The sequence below is a fragment of the Hyaena hyaena genome, unplaced genomic scaffold (genome assembly GCF_003009895.1).
Source record: "Hyaena hyaena isolate Hyena2069 unplaced genomic scaffold, ASM300989v1 scaffold_1050, whole genome shotgun sequence".
Lineage (NCBI taxonomy): Eukaryota > Metazoa > Chordata > Mammalia > Carnivora > Hyaenidae > Hyaena > Hyaena hyaena.
In genome coordinates this window covers 137417-157496 of record NW_024081685.1, presented here as the reverse complement: position 1 = coordinate 157496, position 20080 = coordinate 137417, and positions in this window count along the sequence as shown.

The following is a 20080-nucleotide window of genomic DNA, read 5'->3' as shown; positions in this document are numbered from 1 at the left end:
GAGCAGCACGGCTCCAGCGGCGCCCCCGTGCGGCCCGGCCCGGCGGCTGCTGCAGCCGGAACGAGGGAGGCCCCGCCCCGGACACACCCGGCCCCGCCCCCAGCCTGGTCCCGCCCCTCCGACCGCCTTAGCCTGTGGCCGCTCAGAGCAGAAGTGAAAGGGTTTTGGTACCTGAAGGGAAAGGCAAGACCTGGAAGCGAGATGCCACCTGGGCTCTTGAGGAACATGGTGTCCGTTCCGAGGCTGCTTTTACACATGAAGAAAAGAAACGACATTGAAGTTGCGATTGTTCAGGGTCAGTCAAGTGGTAAGAGGTGGTAAGAGTTAGGAAGAGTTATGTTTGCTCACTCTCAGGTGGGGGCCCTTCGCTCCAAACTGGGCTGCTCAGTGCAAAGATTTAGTAAAATATTGCTTGCACTTGGATAAGCCCATTCGGGTTGTGTTTGTAGTTTACAAAGCTGTTTCACACTGAGCATTCTTGTTTGAGTCTGTGTATTACCCCATACTTCTATTCCCATCACCGCGAAGAAAATTGAGGCAGGAGCAAACCTTTAGTGAACACTTATGTACACAAGACATTATGCTGAGCCCTTTAGTTGGCAATTTAATTTTATCTTAACCACAACCTCAGAAGAGTCCTTCCAGATTCCAGCAGCACCCTATCTTGTGCAAAAGACTTTATTGGGTATTTCAAGATGAATAAAACACAGTCCTGTTTTCAAGGTACTTTTCTAGAGTCAATCATAATTGGTTCCCAGTTCATCTGGGTCTTAGAAGTGAATAAACCAGTAAGAGGTAAGCCTACCTACCCCCTCAGATAATAATAGTCCCTTGACAGTGGTAAGGTTGATTCATCCTATAAATTGAGCATTAGCCTGGACCACATACTAGGAGTGAAGGACTAAACAAGACCATCAATGCCCCATGGCACTTACATTCTAGTGCAGGGGTCAGAAAATTGCTTCTGGGAGCACCTGGCTAGCTCCCTCCTAAAGCATGTGACTCATGATCTCAGGGTTGGAAGTTCCAGCCCCATGTTAGGGGTAGAGATTACTTAAATAAAGAAAACTTTTTCTATAAATTAGGCTCTGTGGGCCATACACAGCTACTCAACTTTGCTGTTGTGGTGTTAAAAGCATAGTATATAAATGAGAGTGGCTGTATTCCAACTTTAGTTGTGGACACGGGAATTTGAATTTCAGGAATTTTCATGTATTCTGAAATATTCTTTAAAAAAATTTTTTCCGGGGTGCCTGAGTGGCTCAGTCGTTTAATCATCTGATTCTTGATTTCACCTCAGGCCATGATCTCACGATTTGTGTGTTAGAGTTTGAGCCTCACGTCAGGCTCTGTGCTGTTGGTACGGAACCTATTTGGGATTCTCTTTCTCTCCCTCTCTGCCCCTCCTCAGCTCATGTGCAGGCACTTCCCCTCACACAAAAAAAATTTTTTTTAACTTTTTCAAACACTTAAATATGTAAAAACCATTCTTAGATCATGGGCCATACAGAAACAATTGGCTGTCTATGGGCCATAATTTGCCTACTTCTGTTCAAGTGGGAGAAATAGATACTAAACTAAATAGTTACAGATAGTGGTAACTACTTGAGAGTAGATAGGATAATGTTCGGTGGAGATGATGGCTGGGGTGGAGAAAGCCCTGGATGCTGATGAAGGGACATTTAAGTTGAGCCCACCCTCTGAAGAGATGGAGGGGAAAGTAATTTATGAAGAAGGGAAAGCAAGCAAAAAGGCACCAAGGCAGGAAAGGATTTGACAATTTGTAAGAAGAGAAAGAACACTATTGTGGCTGGAGCGTGGTGAGCATGAAGACAAGGAGGAAGGTGATATGAGATGAAGCTAAAAAGATAGGCAGGAGCCATGTTTTAATGTACTTGTGGTGGTTGTGTGAGTTTAAGTTTTACCCTAAGCATCATGGAAAGCCATTGAAAGGTTTAAGGAAGGGAAGTGGCATGATTGGTTTACTATTTAAAAAAAAATCACTCTGGCTACTGTGATGAGAAAGGATTGGAGAGGCATAGATGACAGTAGGCAGCTCGTTGCAATAATCCAGGGGAGAAATGGCATAGCTTCTACTTAGTGATGATGGCAATAGAGAGAAGTAGATGGCTGCAAGATATATATTTAGGAAACAGAATGTAAAATTGCTGACAGTTCAACTATGGTGTGTTAGTTCAGTTTCTTTGAGAAACTGACTGTAAGATCAGATTAAACATGCAGAAGACTTATTGGGGAAGACACCTGTGAGGAGAAAACAGGGAGAGCTCTGAAGGCGCCTGGGAAAACCTTTAGACTGAATGCTGATTCAACTCTCTTGGAAGACAGGGAAAAATGAGTAGGAAAAGTTGTAGATATGATGTAATTCTAAGAATCTTTCAAGAAAGCCAGTGGGGAGTGCTCAAGCCAAGGTCCCCCATCAGAGGAGTCCTGTGTCTCCTGGGAACGGACCTGCATTAGTGACTCTCTCTCACTCAGTAACTGGCTGGGAGCAATCAACAGGATGTGCAACCTGGATCATGGTGATAGATTTCAGAGCTCAGCAACTGGAGCCATCAGCCAGTAATGCTCCCTGTAATCAGAGATCTGAGAGATGTATTTTCATGGCTGCCATATATGGGAAAGGGAAAATAGAGGGTCACTTATAAATTGTTGGCTTGATCAACTAGCTGATGGTGCCATTTAGTGAAACGGTGATTTATGGGAGCGATTGGAAACTGGACTTAAGACTTTAATGACTGGGACATTTACTAGACCAGGTAAATAGATTGCATAGCAATTGAATAAATCTGGAGGTAAGGAGTGAAGTTCTGTGCTAAATGTGTGAATTTGGAAGTCATCACCTTTAAAGCCATGGGACTGGATAAAATCACCTTCTCAAAAAACAGGTAAATAAGAAATTTGAAGGAGCACTGTCTCCAATACTTAGAGTTCAGACTTAGAAGGAAAAGTCAGAGGGGAGAAGAGTATGGAGCAGCAGGGAGGAAAATGTCACTTCTGTTAAATGCTGCTAAGAGGTCAAGAGTCCCTTAGATTTGGTAGTATACACATTCTTGGTGGCCTTGACAAACGCAGTTTCAATACTGTGATGAAGAGGGGCACCTGGGTGGCTCAGTCAGTTAAGCGTTCGACGTCAGCTCAGGTCATGATCTCACAGTTCGTGGGTTCAAGCCCCGCATCGGGCTCTGTGCTGACAGCTAGCTCGAAGCCTGGAGTCTGTTTTGGATCCTGTGTCTCCCTCTCTCTCTGACCCTCCCCTGTTCATGCTGTCTCTCTCTCTCAGAATTAAATAAAAGACTTTAAAAAAAATACTGTGATGAAGATGCAAGGCCAGATAAAAGTGGATTGATGCTGGAGTCAGGCTCCAGCAGGTCCAGGGGTCCCTGAAGGATGGACGGTGTTGGCAAGAGAGGGATGAGAGAGCCACAAGATTCTTTCTGGTCACCATGCAGGCATCTCCACACTGTCTGAGACTTAGCTTTATTTTATGATTAAGTATTTGGGAGACAGCACAGAAGTGGCATTCTGATGATAAATTTTTTGATCGGTAAAAACTCTCCAGATTATTGATATGCATAATTGTATTATTATGATTTAGATAAGGGTTCTCATGCTCATCATATGAGGAAGTAAGGTATCTTTAGCATTCAAATACAAACAGGATAATGTTTTTAGCATAGTAAAGGCAAAAGTTAGTTCTTTGTGAGCAGGGGTTTATGGCCTGTTTATCACTTACTAGGAAGTATTAAGAAAAACAGGTTTTGGGGCACCTGGGTGGCTTAGTCGGTTAAGCGTCCGACTTTCGCTTAGGTCATGATCTCGCGGTTCGTGGGTTCGAGCCCCGCGTCGGGCTCTGTGCTGACTGCCAGCTCAGAGCCTGGAGCCTGTTTCTGTTTTTGTTTCTCTCTCTCTCTCTGACCCTCCCCTGCTCACGCTGTCTCTCTCTCTCTCTCTCTCTCTCCTAGAAATAAATAAAACATTAAAAAAAAAAAAAAAGAAAAACAGGTTTTTCAGGAAACACAATGTTTGCTTCCATAACCACAAAAGAAAACATCTAAACATTAGCCACAGGGCTTATAGTTCCTATAATGTCATCCATGCCCAGGAATAGTACATCAGTCTGTACCAAAGTTATTATTTTATTAATGTAAACCCGAAGGCAATAGCTGGCCTTTTTTGTGTCATCCATTACTCAGTCCTGATCACTATTTCCAGACCACTAAGCACCAACATTTTTCCAAGCTACAACAATTCCCCTCACAAGGTGCAATCATCATACCAAGGCCAGAATAAGTCACTCCCAGATGCCAATCAGCAAGGTGCTTTGGGGGTCAGTGCTCAAGCAGACAGAATTGAGTGGGGGTGGGTATCAATCGTCATCTGACAACAAGAGCCTTGCAAATTTGCCCTAACCCTCACAAGGAGTTTTCTCAACTAGTGAGTTCAGAGTGGCTCCCAACAGGTTGAAGGGTGAATGTGCGATGGGAAACTGACTATAGAGAAGACTTGTGGTAAAGAGAATGAGAGAGAAGTGGGGCTGTCTGTAGTTAAAGTGGGATATGAGGTCAGAGAAAGAAGCTAGGATGAGTTACTATAGCAGGTTATGCTGGTGGGAGTGATTCAATGGACAGGTAGAGATTGGTGATGCAGGAGAACAAAGGGACCACTGAAGGAATAGGATACTTGAGAAGACAAAAGGATACTTGGAGCAGCACAGGTAGAGGAATTTCCTTTTTTTAAAAGTTTTTATTTTAATTCTGGTTAGTTAACATACAGTGTTATATTAGTTTCAGGTTTACAATATAGTGATTCTGCAATTCCATACAACACCTGTGCTCATCACAATAGGTGCACTCCTTAATTCCCACCCACCTCCCCTCTGGTAACCATCAGTTCTTCGCAGGTAAGAGTCTGTTTCTTGCTCTCTCTCTCTCTCTTTCCCCTTTCCTCATTTGTTTTGTTTCTTAAATTCCACACATGAGTGAAATCCCATGGTTATTTGTCTTTCTCTGACTGACTTATTTCACTTAGCATAATATTCTCTAACTCCATCCATGTCATTGCAAATGATAAGATTTCCTTCTTTTTTATGACTGAATAACATTCCACAAGTGGAGGACTTTCTATTAGACAAGAGCAGAGAGAGGAGATAAAACAGAGAAGATAGTTCCTATAAACTGGTAAATCTCACTGTGGGTAAATGAGGAGATTCTGATTGAATGGCTTCTACTTTCTCTCTTAATTCTAAAGCAAGGTCAGAAGCTGAGAATAAAGATGAGGTGTGGATGAGGCTTGAGGAAGGAGGATAAAGTATGAACTATTTATGTTGAGAAATTGAAAAATCAGACTTTCTATAGAAATATGATGGGATTTCCAAGAAGGAATGAGAGCCTATTTGAAGATTATAATCATTCTAACATAGATGATTATCCCAGCTATGTGACTTTTATCCAGCAACATTCAACAGCTTCATTTTAGAGAATGATAATGAGGCTCAGCTAGGGTTGAAATATAATACAAGGAGAGAGGGGCAAAAGAGTTGAGGATGTTTTTAAGTGATTGATCCTCCTGATGGACAATAGACTCTAAACTGCGTAAGGAGAGAAGTAACTATATAGAGGTGATGATGGATAGTGGAAAAAGTAGTGAGGTTAATGGATTGGAGAGCTCTGTGAAGTTAAGGAATTATTTAAATAGGAGTACTAGAATAAGTGAGTTGGAAAAATTGGGGGTAGTGGTCAGAGGATATCATACTTATTTTACTAAAGTTTACATACTAAACTTTATTTTATTGAAGTATAATTGACATACAGTGTTACATTTCAGGTGTACAACATATTGATTAGATAATTCTATATATTGTTGATGCTCACCAAGATAAGTATAGTCACCATCTGTCATCATACAATGTTACCACAATATTATTTACTGTATTCCCTATGCTTTACCTTCATTTCTTCAACTTTTTTGTTTTATAGTGGAAGTTTGTACTTCTTAGTGCCCTTTCTCTGATTTGCCCATCCCTCCACTCACCTTCCCCCTTGCAGCCACCAGTTTGTTCTCTGTATTTAAAAATCTGTTTGTTCATTTGTTGTTGTTTTTGTTTTTAGATTCCATCACATATAAGTGAAATCATATGGTATTTTTCCTCCTCTGACTTATTTCACCTAGCATAATACCCTCTAGATTCATCCATGTTGTCACAACTGGCAAGATTTCATTCATTTTTATGGCTGAGTAATGTTCCATTGTATGTGTATACGTGTGTGTGTGTATATACATATAAATATGTATATATGTATGTGTATATATATATATTTGTGTGTATACACATATACATACAAATATGTTAAGCATCTTTTCATTTATCTGTTGGCCATTTGTATGTCTTCTTTGGAAATATGTCTATTCAATCCTTTGCCCATTTTTTAATTGGATTGGTTTTTTTGGTGTTGAGTAGTGTCAGTTCTTTATATATTTTGGCTATCAACCCCGAATCAGACATTTCACTTGCAAATATCTTCTCCCATTAACTAGAATGCCTTTTTACTTTGTTAATGGTTTCCTTTGCAGCACAAAAGCTTTGATTTTGGGATAGTCCCAATAGTTTACTTTTACCTTTGTTTCCCTTCCCTGTGGAAACATATACATAAATATATTTTTAAGGTGGATGTCTAAGAGATTACTACCTATGTTCTTTTAGGAGTTTTATGGTTTAATGTCTCCCATTTAGCTTTTTAATCCATTTTGAGTTTATTTTTGTGTATGGTGTAAGAAGGTGGTTCAGTTTCATTCCTTTGCACGTAGCTGTACAGTTTTCCCATTTTACCATTTACTGAAGAGACTGTCTTTTCCCCCCATTGTATATTTTTGTCACCTTTGCTGAAGATTATTTGCTCATATGGGCATGGGTTTATATTTAGGTTCTCTATTCTTTCTCTTGATCTATATGTCTATTTTCGTGCCATTACCATACTGTTTGTGTTACTATAGCTTTGTAATATACCTTGAAATCTGGGATTATGATACTTCCATCTTTGTTCTTTCTCAAGAAGCCTGAGAAATAGCGTTGACTTTTCACGGCCTTTTATGGTTCCATACAAATTTTAGAATTATTCTAGTTCTGTGAAAAATGCTATTGGTATCTTGATAGGAATTGTATTGAATGTATAGATTGCTTTGGGTAGTATGGATACTATAATGATATTCTTTAAATCCATGAACATGGCATATATTTCCATTTATTTGTGTTGTCTTCAATTTCTTTTATCAATGTCTTAATAGTTTTCAGAGTATAGGTTTTTACTTCCTTGGTTAAATATATTCCTAAGTATTTTGTTCTTGTTCATGCAAGTATAAGTGGCATTGCTTTCTTAATTTCTCTTTCTGCTGCTTCATTGTTTGTGTATAGAAACACAACAGGTTTCTGTTTATTAACTTTGTATCTTACAACTTTTCTGACTTCATTTATCAATTCCAATAATTTTTTGGTGAAGTCTTTAGGGTTTTCTGTATATATGGTATCATGTCACCTGTGAATAGTGACAGTTTTGCTTCTTCCTCACCAATTTGGATGCCTTTTGGATGTCTGATTGCTGTATCTAGTACTTCCAGTACTGTGTTGAATGAAAATAGTGAGTGGACACCTCTCTCTTGCCAGAAAGTATCATACTTGATTTCAATATTTAAGATATATTATCATTACAATGACTGTAATGCCAAGGTTCCAGGCTGAGATGAGGTAGAAGAAAGGCTAATAGAAGCAAGGAGTTTAAAGAATGATTATTATTAGATGAGTTATCCCCATAAGTAGTAAAGTCAACAAGAGTGGCAAGAAAGAAGATTAAACAGAAGCTAATATCATCAATAATGAATGATTAGAAGAACCTTAGAAGACTACATTGAGGAGACAAAGACAGATAGTATATCCAGGTAGCACACAGTTCAGATTAGCTAGAACTTAGAGAAAGGATGGAAGAAAAAATGTTTTTTAACAGTAATGGGAGAAAGGAAGACCCCAATCCCACCTCCTGGCCCTGATGTATGTAGGGAGTGGAAGGAAAAGCAGTCACTACTTGAGAGGCTGCAGAGGAAGCAGTCTCTAGGAACATACAAGTTTCAGTTAAAAAAAAGAAAGAAAGAAAGAAAAACAAAGCAGGATGAGAGAAATGAAGGGAGCATTTAAAATGGGAACTCTAAGAGGCTAAGTGGAAATGTTTAAGAGGAATGAGAAGAGTCAGGTATTGGTTCAGACTAGTGGACACACTAGCAATATGGGAATGGAACTCAATTGGCTGAGACTGCTGGAGTGATTAAGGTAAACAGGGATCTGAGGCAGGATGAGAACAGTCCTAATGGTTTATTAGTGCAAGGTTCAAGCCAAAGCCCAGACATTTAGCTCAACAGCATTGGGGTGACCGCACCCCCTGGCTGTTCCCCCCTGTACGGTAGAATGAATGGAGGGGAATATCTTATAAGGAGGCCAAGCATCAGGAAAGCCCTTAGCTGACTATTCTCTTTACGACCTCTCCAAGAAGTAAGGATAATCCCAGCTCCGATGCAATGAAGCTTGAAGGGAAGGAAAAGAGAAGCACCATATAAATCAAAGCCTGAGTCACAGACCTGATCAGTCTCAACACTACCCTTCTCTTCCGCTCTCCCTGGTATGGGAAAGATAGGGACTTGTCATGGCTGAGGAGGAGCAATGACTTGATGTACATTCTTTGGAAAAAGATTCCCAAACCATAAACAATTTCCTCCCTCCAACCTAGGACGAGGTTAGAGGAAGGAGAATCAGAGGGTCTCGTTGCTCCTTTGTTTACTTAACTTCAATGAATTATAGTGTTTTTTCTTTTTATGTTACTTATTTTTTATTTTGTTAATGTTTATTTATTTTTGTGAGAGAGAGAAACAGAGATACAGAGTCTGAAGCAGGCTCCAGGCTCTGATCTATCAGCACAGAACCCAATGTGGGGCTCAAACTCACAAACTGACCTGAACCAAAGTCGAACACTTAACCAGCTGAGTCACCCAGGTGCCCCTGCAGTTCTTTCTTTTTAAAATGCCTGGTTCAGGAGTACACTTCCACCAAAATAATACTAGTGTAGAATTTTTGAGTAGCCAAGATAATAGCAGCCATAGCTGCATAAATCTGAATTTCCCAATCCCTTCTCCAAAAACATTAAATAGAACAATGAAAGAATAAATAAAACTACATGAAACTCATGCTATCTGTGAAACTAAAAGAGAACACCCAAACTTAAAATTATCCATAAATAGAAAAATAAACACTAAACTTTAGCAAACTGTGTCCCTTGGTCCTACTGCAAACTTGCACAAGAACTAAGGGCTTTAGAAAAGTTATGAATAGAAAGATAACCACTAGAATAATACTACAAACTTTCCTAAATACAGAAAGAAATTTTAAAAATTAAAAGCAAAGAAAATGTGTCATATACCAAAAGAAACCTAACAACGTTAATATCATTACTTTATATAAAATAATTTTAACATAAAATGACAGTAGGAGTAGGCAGATGTCATATCAATCAATATGAATAGGTTTAATTTATCTATTAGAAGACAAAGATTTTCAATTTGATTCACAAAGAAAGCAGCTGAAAATAAGAAACATGTCTAAATCAAAATGATTCAGGAAGTCTAAAACTAAAAGAATAGGCAGAGGTTTACTAGGTAAGTGGAAACAATGAGAAAGTGGAAGTTGTGATCTTGATATCAAAGAGTTGATATCAAAGTAGAATGTAAGTCAAAATGCATTAAGTAAGACGAAGAAGGACATGTTTTAATGTCATAATTCACAATGAATATTTAACAGTTATGAATTCTATTGACCAAACAACTCAGCAATACGTTTTTAAAGCAAAAATCATAGAACATGCAAAGAAACATTGACAGAAACACACTAATTATAGGAAACTTAAATACACCACTCCCAGTACTTATGAAGTAAACAAAAAAATAAGTAAGGAAAATAAATAGATATGTAAAAAGCATAATGAATAAGGTAGATCTTATGGATATATTTATCCTATACCCTGAAAATAGAGAATACAATAGTAACAAAGAAGATAAAATATTTCAGAATAAAGTTATCAAGAAATGTGCAAATCTTAAACAAAAAACACTTTAAAACACCCCTGAAAGATACAAAAATGGACTTGAAAAAATGGAAAGACATTCCATAATGTCATAAAGATAAGTAGTTTTCTCTAAGTTAATTTATAAATTTAACAAATACCAGCAAAATTACCAACAGGATTTTTATGGAGCTAGACAAGTTGATATTAAAATTTGCTTGGAAAAATAAATATGCAAAAACAGGCAGGAAAACACTGAAAAAGAAAAGTTTATAAGAGGAGACCGGTGCTGCCAATCATTAAAATATACTAGAAGTCTGTTTTTTTTATCTATTAATGACCCTATTGCATGAATTGACAAATAGATCAGTAAAATAAAATAGAAATTTACAGAAATAGATCCAAATACATATGGAAATTTAGTATGTGATAAACATGTTATCTCAAATCACTTGGAAAAAGGTGGACATTTTAACAAGTATTGGTGGGGCAACTGGTTTGCTATTTGGAGAAAGATAAAATTAAAAGCCAGTCTCACACTATAAGAATAAACTCCAAAAGGACCAGGGATATAAATGTCAAAGATGAAATCATATAAGTACTAGAAGAAACCATGTATGGTTTTCTCAATAACCTGCATGTAAGAAAAGAATTTCTAATTACAACTCAAAATTCAGATACAATAAATAGTAAAATTGATATATTTGACTATGTTTAAACATGTTTTGAACAAAAAATAGAGGAATTCCTAACTGTGAGACGATTTACATGCACATACCATTTTTCATATATTTCTCAAAAATATGAAAAGATACTCAAACTCATTCACATGTGAAATGAAAATTAAATCTATCCTGATGGTATACCACCAACAGTGTGAATATTCTAAGCACAAAGTTAGTGATTGGAGTATTGTACTTGCAAAATATCAGAAAAAAAATTAAATTTCTATGCATAGGAAAGTGTGTGGATGGATCTATAGAATGGAGTACTATGAAGTTATAGAAAAGAATGAGGTCATTTTCTATAAACTAATGTAGAGTGATTTCTAGGATATTTTGTTAAGCAAAAAAAGATGAAATGTAGGAATTTTCACAGTATGTCACATTTTGTGTAAAAATGGGAAATGAGAAAACCTACATGTATCTAATCATTTGTACAAATAAGAGTGTAGGAATCATAAAAAAAAAAAAACAAGCAAAAGACTATTAAGATTAGTTATGTACAGCTGGTTTAATAATAGCCACCAAAATTATCCAGGTGCTAATCCCTGGAACCTGTGAATGTTACCTTATGTGGAAAAACTGTCTTTGTAGATGTTATTAAATTAAATACCTGCAGATGGAGAGATTATCTGGGATTTTCAGGGTGGGTCCTACACGTAATCACAAGTATCCTTTTAAGAGGCAGGCAGAGGGAGATTGGACTACAGGTAGAAGAGAAGACTGTATGATGGAAACAGAGGAAAGCAGAGTCACAAGATATGATGCTACTGGTTTTGAACAAAGGAGAAAGGTCCCCTGAGTGGAGGAATGTAAGGAATGCAGCTCTGGAGGATGGAAAAGGCAAGGAAACAAATTCTTCCCAGGAGCTTCCAGAGGAAGCACGTCCTGCTGACATACTCACCTTAGCCCCATGAGGCTTGACTTCTGGCCTCCGGAACTATCAGAAAATCAATTTCTGTTGTTTTAAACTACTAAATTTGTGGTAATTTGTTATAGCTGTAGTCAGAAACTAATGCAGGCCACAAGGAAGTAGGAGTGATAAAGGGATAGAAGAAAGGAAGAGTGATTCTTTCGAATACATGTTTTCATAAAGTTCTGACTTTTGAAACTAGTTAATGTTTAACCTGCTAAAATGCATATATGAGTATAAACATGTATGCATCTAAAGATGGGGGGAAAAAACTAAAACTATATACAAATAGACATAAGTAAACCTAACCATAATTCAAATGAAAAACATAGTCACCCTGAATAGAGGGAGAAAATTAATGAATCCAAGTAACTTTAGATCACATTATTTGACCACATGGCCTTAATCAAGAGATTAAAAAAAAAAACAAACAGTAAACAAATAGTCAACTCTAGTTAGTCAAATTTTCACAGAGTTATGGGTTAGCAATTCTGAAGTTACTTTCTGTGTAGTCTAGGACTGACCAAAAAGTAACTATATTATAGATAATAGGAACCAGATTTCTCACTATTGCAGTATTTACATATATTGAAAAAGAAAATGGTGAACAAACGCTATTTTTTTTTATAATTGGAAGTATCAGTGTGAATGTGTGGTTTTTAAGACAGATAAGATGATGGATACAAACAGATAATAAAGACAGAAATACGGATGTTTATAGGCATGCATGTATGTATATATAAGGTACATAGATTTTCAAGCACTGTCCTCTGAGAGAGCCTAGAATGACACCCTAGTAGCAATGGGCCCACCATGTGCCCAAGTTTTGGTTTCTAATCCCATTCTGCCTATTCTCTACTAAAAGGAACCAAAACTTCTTGGTGAAGCTGCTGACTGAGTGATTCCCAGGGCTGGGGCTGAGAAAGTACAAAATAAGCCAGAAATATCCTGGTGTTCCAAAAAGTTGTTCAAGGAGTGATGGAGACTATCAAAGAGACATAGGAATCATCCTTAAGGGGCTATTACTTGCCAAATGTGGGACAATTGGCTCATCAAAATTTATTATGATAATAGTAGATTATAAATTATTGAATAAAATAAGAATTTATGAGTCCATACTGATAGATAGGGGTCGAGAGGAAAGCTCTCGCCAACCAATAAATGTAAAATAAAATGACAAAATTAGAAAAAAATCACCATTTGACAACTATCATAGAAATAATTGATTTAGGAAAGATACATCAATAGATGTTAAAAACTAATGACTAGAAATTTTGATTAGAGGAATATTTACATACACATATCTCCTCACAAGATTCTTATTAATTATAAAAGAAATTATAATCATTAGTTATAATTCTTATTAATTATAAAGGAAGTTTACAGTGGAGAAACCTGGCAGACATCACCTTAATCAAGTGATCAAAGTTGGTATCACCAGTTAACAGTCCAAACCCAAATTATGTGCTCCTGATGAGGAGATACTGAGTAGACCTCAACACTACTTCAACCCAAAATGAAAACCTGAATTGAATCCTGAGGAAACCTCAGACAGTCCAAACAGAGGGACATTGTAATTTAGTGTAACTATAGTATTTGAAAAAAATCTCAAGATCATGAAAAACCAAAAAAAGACTTTGTAACTTTTCTAGATTAAAGGAGTCTATAGACCCCGAAACTGTCAAAATAAAAAGTATTATAATTAATATATAAATAAATTTATTTCAAAATAAAAAGTAAAACATATAAATACAATTCCATGTTGGGGGCTAAGTGGAGTTTGTATGAGCTGTCTATAAATTACTCTAGCAAGTCCAGAAGTCTTTCTACAAACTGATCTCTCTCTATATATAGATAGATGATAGATATATAGATAGATATAGATGTAGATATAGATATATAAATATGGCTATATAGATATATTCTGCATAGCCTTAATTGTGTCCCTTTTCTACTCAAAAACTTACCTGTGTTCTCATTGCCAAGTAACTAATCCATCCCTCCTGTTCTACCTAGCCCTTTATTTACATTTTACTTGAACCGAACTATTTATCAGATAATTTACTCGCTTTAACATTTTATTGCCTTTATCCTGCCCTTCTCTCAATATAAAATGCCCCTTTCCAAACACATGAAGTTCTCATCTGGTGAAACTCTATACATCCTTCACAGCCCCTTATATATATATATATATGAACTATATATATATTGGTTTCCTGAGACTACTGCAATAGATTCCCACAAACTGGGTGGCTTAGAACAGAAATTTATTCTCTGACAATTCTGGTGGCCAGAACCCCACAATCCAAGTGTTAGCATGCCTGCACTCCCTCTGAAGTCTCTAGGGGGAGTTTGATCTTTGCCTTTTCCAGCTTCTGGTGACTGTTGATGTTCCTGAGTGTGTGACTGCATCCCTCTCTGCTCCATCCTTCTCTCTATTTTTATTTTTTATTTTTTTAATGTTTATTTATTTTTGAGAGACAGAGAGAGACAGAGCGTGAGCAGGGAGGGGCAGAGAGAGGGTTCCAGGCTCTCAGATCAGCAGAGTCAGATGCAGGCACAAACCCGCAAACAGTGAGATCATGAGCTGAGCTGAAGTCGGGCACCCAAATGACTGAGCCACCCAGGAGCCCCTCTATCCTTCTCTTGTGAGTCTATATGTCAAATTTCTCTCTGCCTTTCTCTCATGAGAACACTCGTGATGACATAGAGCCCACCTGGATAACCTGGGATAATTTCTTCATCTCAAAATCTTTAGTATTATTGAAACTTCAAAGACACTTTTCTCAAAATAAGGTAATATCCATGGTTTTGCCATATAAAGTAATTTTTACAAGTTCCAGAGATTAGGAAGTCAAATCTCTTTTCAGCCAACCACAATGCCTAGGTCACATGAACTGTCCTCTATGCTGGCCTCCTGGATCTACAGCCAGTCAGGAATCACTCTCTCTGCTACTGTTGTGGCAATCCGTGTGGACCACCTTGTATTGCTGCAATGTTGTGTCAGATATACTGGTCTCTAAAATTCTCTGACAGCACGAACCTTCTGTCAGTGTAATCCCATAGAACCCATTAGTGTTTTTCCTTTTTCTAAGTAATTTCTGCCAAACTCTGTATAATTCATTACTTACAAAAAATGGCAAATATGATCTTAAGAAAACCATTTACATCATCTATCTTAATAAAATTAAGATGATGGAGAAGCCACATGATATTTTGTGAGTTAAAAAAAATATTAGTAATTGTCCTTTTACTGAGAAAAGTACCTCATATTTGCATTTAGGGTGAACATAGCAAAGTTCTACAGCCAACTATTATGATAAATATTTAGCTACTGCCTTGGCTGAATAAAATTTGATTTGGTGAGCATATTCGTTTGGGCTTATTTATATTAATTGTCTAAATTTCCACTTTGGAAAGAACCTACAATTGTGTTTATCATTTCCGTCTTAAATTCTGTAATGCTTGTCAGTTTGAAGCCAGTGCTTTTTATTTTTCTTTTTATGACTAACTGTATCTTAACAGGCATTACCTTTGTGTAGGGGTTGATATAACAGTGGAGAGTTTTAGGCACAAACTAATTATTTTCTTTCATTCTGTTAGAGAAACTATTTATAGGAGAAAAAAATTTTAAATGTTGAGAAGTCTTTTCTAAAGGGAGCAAATGTGTTTTTTTTCAATGTTTATTTATTTTGAGAGAGCGAAAGAGCAAGAGAGAGCTGGAGAGGGGCAGAGAGAGTGAGAGAGAGAATCCCAAGCAGGTTCTGCCCTGTCAGCGTGGAGCCCATGGTGGGGCTCAGTCCCACCACCATGAGATCATAACCTGGGCTGAAATCAAGAGTTGGATCCTTAATTGAATAAGCCACCCAGGCACTCTAAGGAAGCAAATGTTTTAAATAAAACGATACCTCATAGTCCTACATTTGTATGAATTTGAAAGCTTACAAAGCACTTTTGTTTTCAAACTCATTTATGTCTACAACATCTGGTATTTAACCTCTTCTTCCTGCCTCAGAGGAAGAAGTAACCCTTCAGCCTGTGACTTAGCTCTTGTTCCAACCTCTGGATCCACAGAAGTCTGTTCCACCCCTAGCTACCTCTTTCCTGAGTCATTCACTCTCCCTCTCTACCAGCTCTTCCCCCCAACCTATAAAAAGAACACAGACCCTCCCTCCACCCTGGCTGCTTTTGTCACTTCTCTTTTTATCCACAAAGAATTGTCTGCCCTCATCTCTACTGGGAAATGAATGATTTCTTGACTGTTAACGCCCAGGGCTGTTCTTGCTCACGTCTTCCTGTGGTATCAGGCAAGGTTGCCTGTCCCCTTTTTGAAATGAGCTCTTCCCTTGGCCTGCATGAAGCTTTTGTCTCCTCCTGCCCCCCACTGCCTCTAGGGCTTTCCTTTCATCTTTCCTCCATGTTGATGATTACCAGGGTTCTGCCATCTACCCACCTTATGCTTCTACATACACTCCCCCATAACTTAATCATCTCCAGTGATTTCTATTACTGTCTATTGCTGACTCCCAAATCCAGATACCTCTTTTGAGTTCCATATTTTATATCTGTGTGCCTGCTGGACATTTCTACCTAGATATCCTGAGGGGACTTCAAACAGCTGAATTCATTATTTTCCACAACTGCGATACTTTTGCATTTGCAGTGAGGTGTAGAAGAAAGAATGGGTATGTTGAGGAAGGGTACAGGTAGAGGTCTCTTGGGTCCATCTCCAGCAGCCAAGGGAATGTCCATGTGGAAAGAACTCTGGAGATTTGGGCTTCAGGGCGCTGCACTGTTGGATGATGTGTGCTAATGTAAATCTGTTAGTAAAGCTAGTGAGCATGACAGCTGACTTTTCAAGCCCTTCTCAAATCTTCAGTGTATATGGTTTGGATTTTATCACAGGAAATCTTGAGTAAAGAAATGCTTGAACCTCTTTGGAAAATCCTGTGGAGGCACTGAATAGACATTGGGATGTAGACCCAACCCTAGTCTCAATATAGTCCAGCATGTGGACTAGGGTAGAGGTGGTGAAAGAGCCTTCTGGCTGGAGGTCATCCAGCCAGACGGCCAGTTGGACCAAGACCCCTGATTATTTTATCCCTCTCTCAGGGAAGCCTCCCCGCCACATGTACATAACTTAGGTCAGAGATAAGATTGCTTAAGTGCCCCTGTTACATATTCCCTGCCCTTGCCTAAACCAGAGGAACCATGCTGAATCATCTTAAGTCTCCACTTACAATGTATGGGAATAGATAGTTTGCTTGTCTGCCTTATCCCTTAAGGAAAGAGGATTTGCCTCATCCATTTCGCCTGTAGCCTAATGCCAGTTGCAAAAAGGACTAAAAAATAATAATAGATTGAGGCACTTGGGTGGCTCAGTCAGTTAAGCATTCAACTTTAGCTCAGATCATGATCTCACAGTTCATGGGTTCAAGCCCCACATCAGACTCCATGCTGACAGCTCAGAGCCTGGAACCTGCTTCAGATTCTGTGTTTCCCTCTCTCTCTCTGCTCCTCCCCTGCTTGTGCTCTCTCTCTGTCTCAAAAATAAACATTTAAAAAATTCAAAAAATAATAATAATAAATTGAAGAAAAAGAGGAGGCTGGCAAGTAGGTAACCTAAGTAAGTTTACATGATGAATGCCATGCCTTGAAACTGAAATGACAGATGACCAGCCATTTCTTCCACTATGTCAAAATGGCACAGGCCAGACTGCTTGGGTTCAAATTCCAGCTGTACTACATACTAAATTTTGCCGAAGTTACTTAAATTTTTTGTACCTCAGTCTCCTCAACTATAAAAAGGAAATAATAGTACCTACCACATAAGATCACTGTGAGAATTGAAAAGGCATATAAAGGGCTTGACGCAATGCCTAGGACATGGAAAACACTTGATAAATGCTATCTGCTGCTGTTATGATTATTACCTATCCCTAATGAGGCAAGCAGGAAGTCTTTTCATTGAAGAAAATAGGAATAATTATTGTAATACAGTGGCATAAAATGCTGAAAAGAACCTTTGCCATTCTTTTTGCTGCCCAGCTCAAAAGCCCTTCCTGAGACTAAATGAGAGGTAGAGAGGTGGCCTCTTACTTAGAAGCTAGAAAAGCCAGATCCAGACTGAATGTTCAGGACTCCCTTCCAGCTAGACCTTGTAACTTATGATCCAGGCTTGATGAATCAGACACACCCAACTCAGGCCTACCAACAGGAGCCTGTGGCGCCAGGCCCCAGGGATGGGGGACCTATAGCATGGTCATGCCCACTTTTTCTAAAGGTGGCAGGGGTGGAGGTCCCAGGGGTAGCATGCAGGGGCACTGCTGGCTATGTAAGATCAACGGTGTCCTCACAAGCTGTGCTGGTACCATGACCGTGCTGGCTGGGTCTTTGTTGCCAAGGCCGCCTTGTTCCTCTTTTCAAATCTACATCTCTATCCTCTCCAGGAGTGATTTAAACCACCCAATGCCCTTTCTGCTTCTGTCAGCCTGGGTTAGTTTTTCTTGGTGTAGTTCAACCTGCCCAACTGATATACATTATCAATTCAGATGGTTTAATAAAATGTAAGTACACCATTTCTATTTTGTTTTATTGGTTTATTGATTTGCAATGTGTCTTCCATTCAGCTCCTAGGCAGGGACTGTTTTTCTTAGATGATTTTGTGGTGAGGGGGTGTGGGTCGGGACAATCAAATTTTAATTGACTGGAATCTACCCTTAGGTAGAGAAAATCAGGAAATTAATGGGTGTAGGAATAAAGGGAAATGGAGGGAGAGGAGCAAAATGCATACCTTATGCAGGAGAGTATCATAATAGAACCAAGACCTCATTTAATTTAACTGGTTTATTTTACAGATAAGGAGCCCACAACAAGAACACATAGCTAATGTATGTTCAAGATAAAACTAACTGTATCTTCAGAAATGCTGATGCATAGGAGCACATGTACCCCAATGTTCATAGCAGCACTCTCCACAATAGCTAAAACATGGAAAGAGCCTAAGTGTCCATCAATGGACGAATAGATCAAGAAGATGTGGCTTATCTATACCATGGAATACTACATGGCAATGAGAAACAATGAAATCTGGCCATGTGTAGCAACATGGATGGACCTTGAGGGTGTTATGCTGAGCGAAATAAGTCAGGCAGAGAAGGACAAATATCATATGTTTGCACGTATAGGAGGATTAGGAGGAACTTAACTGAGGAACAAGGGGGAGATGAAGGAGGGAAATGGTGGGGGAAAGGGAGAGAGGCAAACCATGAGAGACTGTTAAATGCTGACAAAATCTGAGGACTGATGGATGGGGGGGAAGGGGGGATGGGCATGGAGGAGGGCACTTGTGGGGATGAGCACTGGGTGTTATGTGGAAACCAGTTTGACAATAAACTATTTGTAAAAAAAAAAAAATTAAAAAAAAAAAAAACAACTAACTGTATCTTCACACCCCTAGCTCAGGGCTCCTGCCTCTATCCATTCTACCAAGAGGCAAATAACCTAAAAGCAAGCCGAGATCAAGGTAAATTCAATTAATTATACCTATTAAGTTTATGATTGTGAATGAAAAGAATTTACATTTTCAAGAGCTTTTTGCAATTTACAAAGCATTGGTTCATTAAATTCTTTCAACTGCCCAAAAATAAGGTAATCATCACTTTTTAAAAAATAGGTTTTGGTATTCATGTCTTGAAAATGTTTTGAACATCTCTTTTACCTCTGACTACTCTCCCTTTTCTATTTGTTTTGGTTTTGAAGTAGTAGCTACAAAATAAGTCAAGAAGAAAGCAATGTAAGTGTATTTTTTTAAATATTAATGTATTTGAACACAATGATCTGCCGATTGGAACCATCATAAAAATAAATTGGATGTTGTTATTAACCTCCATATTACAAATGAAGAAACAGAAGCTCAGAGAGATTATGTGACTTGGCCAAGATTAAATAGGCACTAAATGACAGAGTCATTACATGGTTCATTTAAAAAACATGTAACATATATTGAGCATTTAATATGTCAGGCTGGGTAAACAAGATATAGTGCTAGTTAATCCCTAGGTAAACCAGAAATTTCTATAACCAGTATATTACAGTCTAAACCACTTTTATTGAAGTTTTCACTGAACTATAAACTGTAATTTTAGCAGTTGGACAATCAATAAATACTCTTCTACTTATACAAGATTCATGTAGCCAGATCTCTTCGGACACCAATCTTGAAATATATTAAACTAAAAGATCTAATTCAGAATCATGTTTAACATAATTCTTCTGGATTCTCTAAGGAATGGAACTCTGATTCTCAAATGTCCCCAGATGAACGAAAA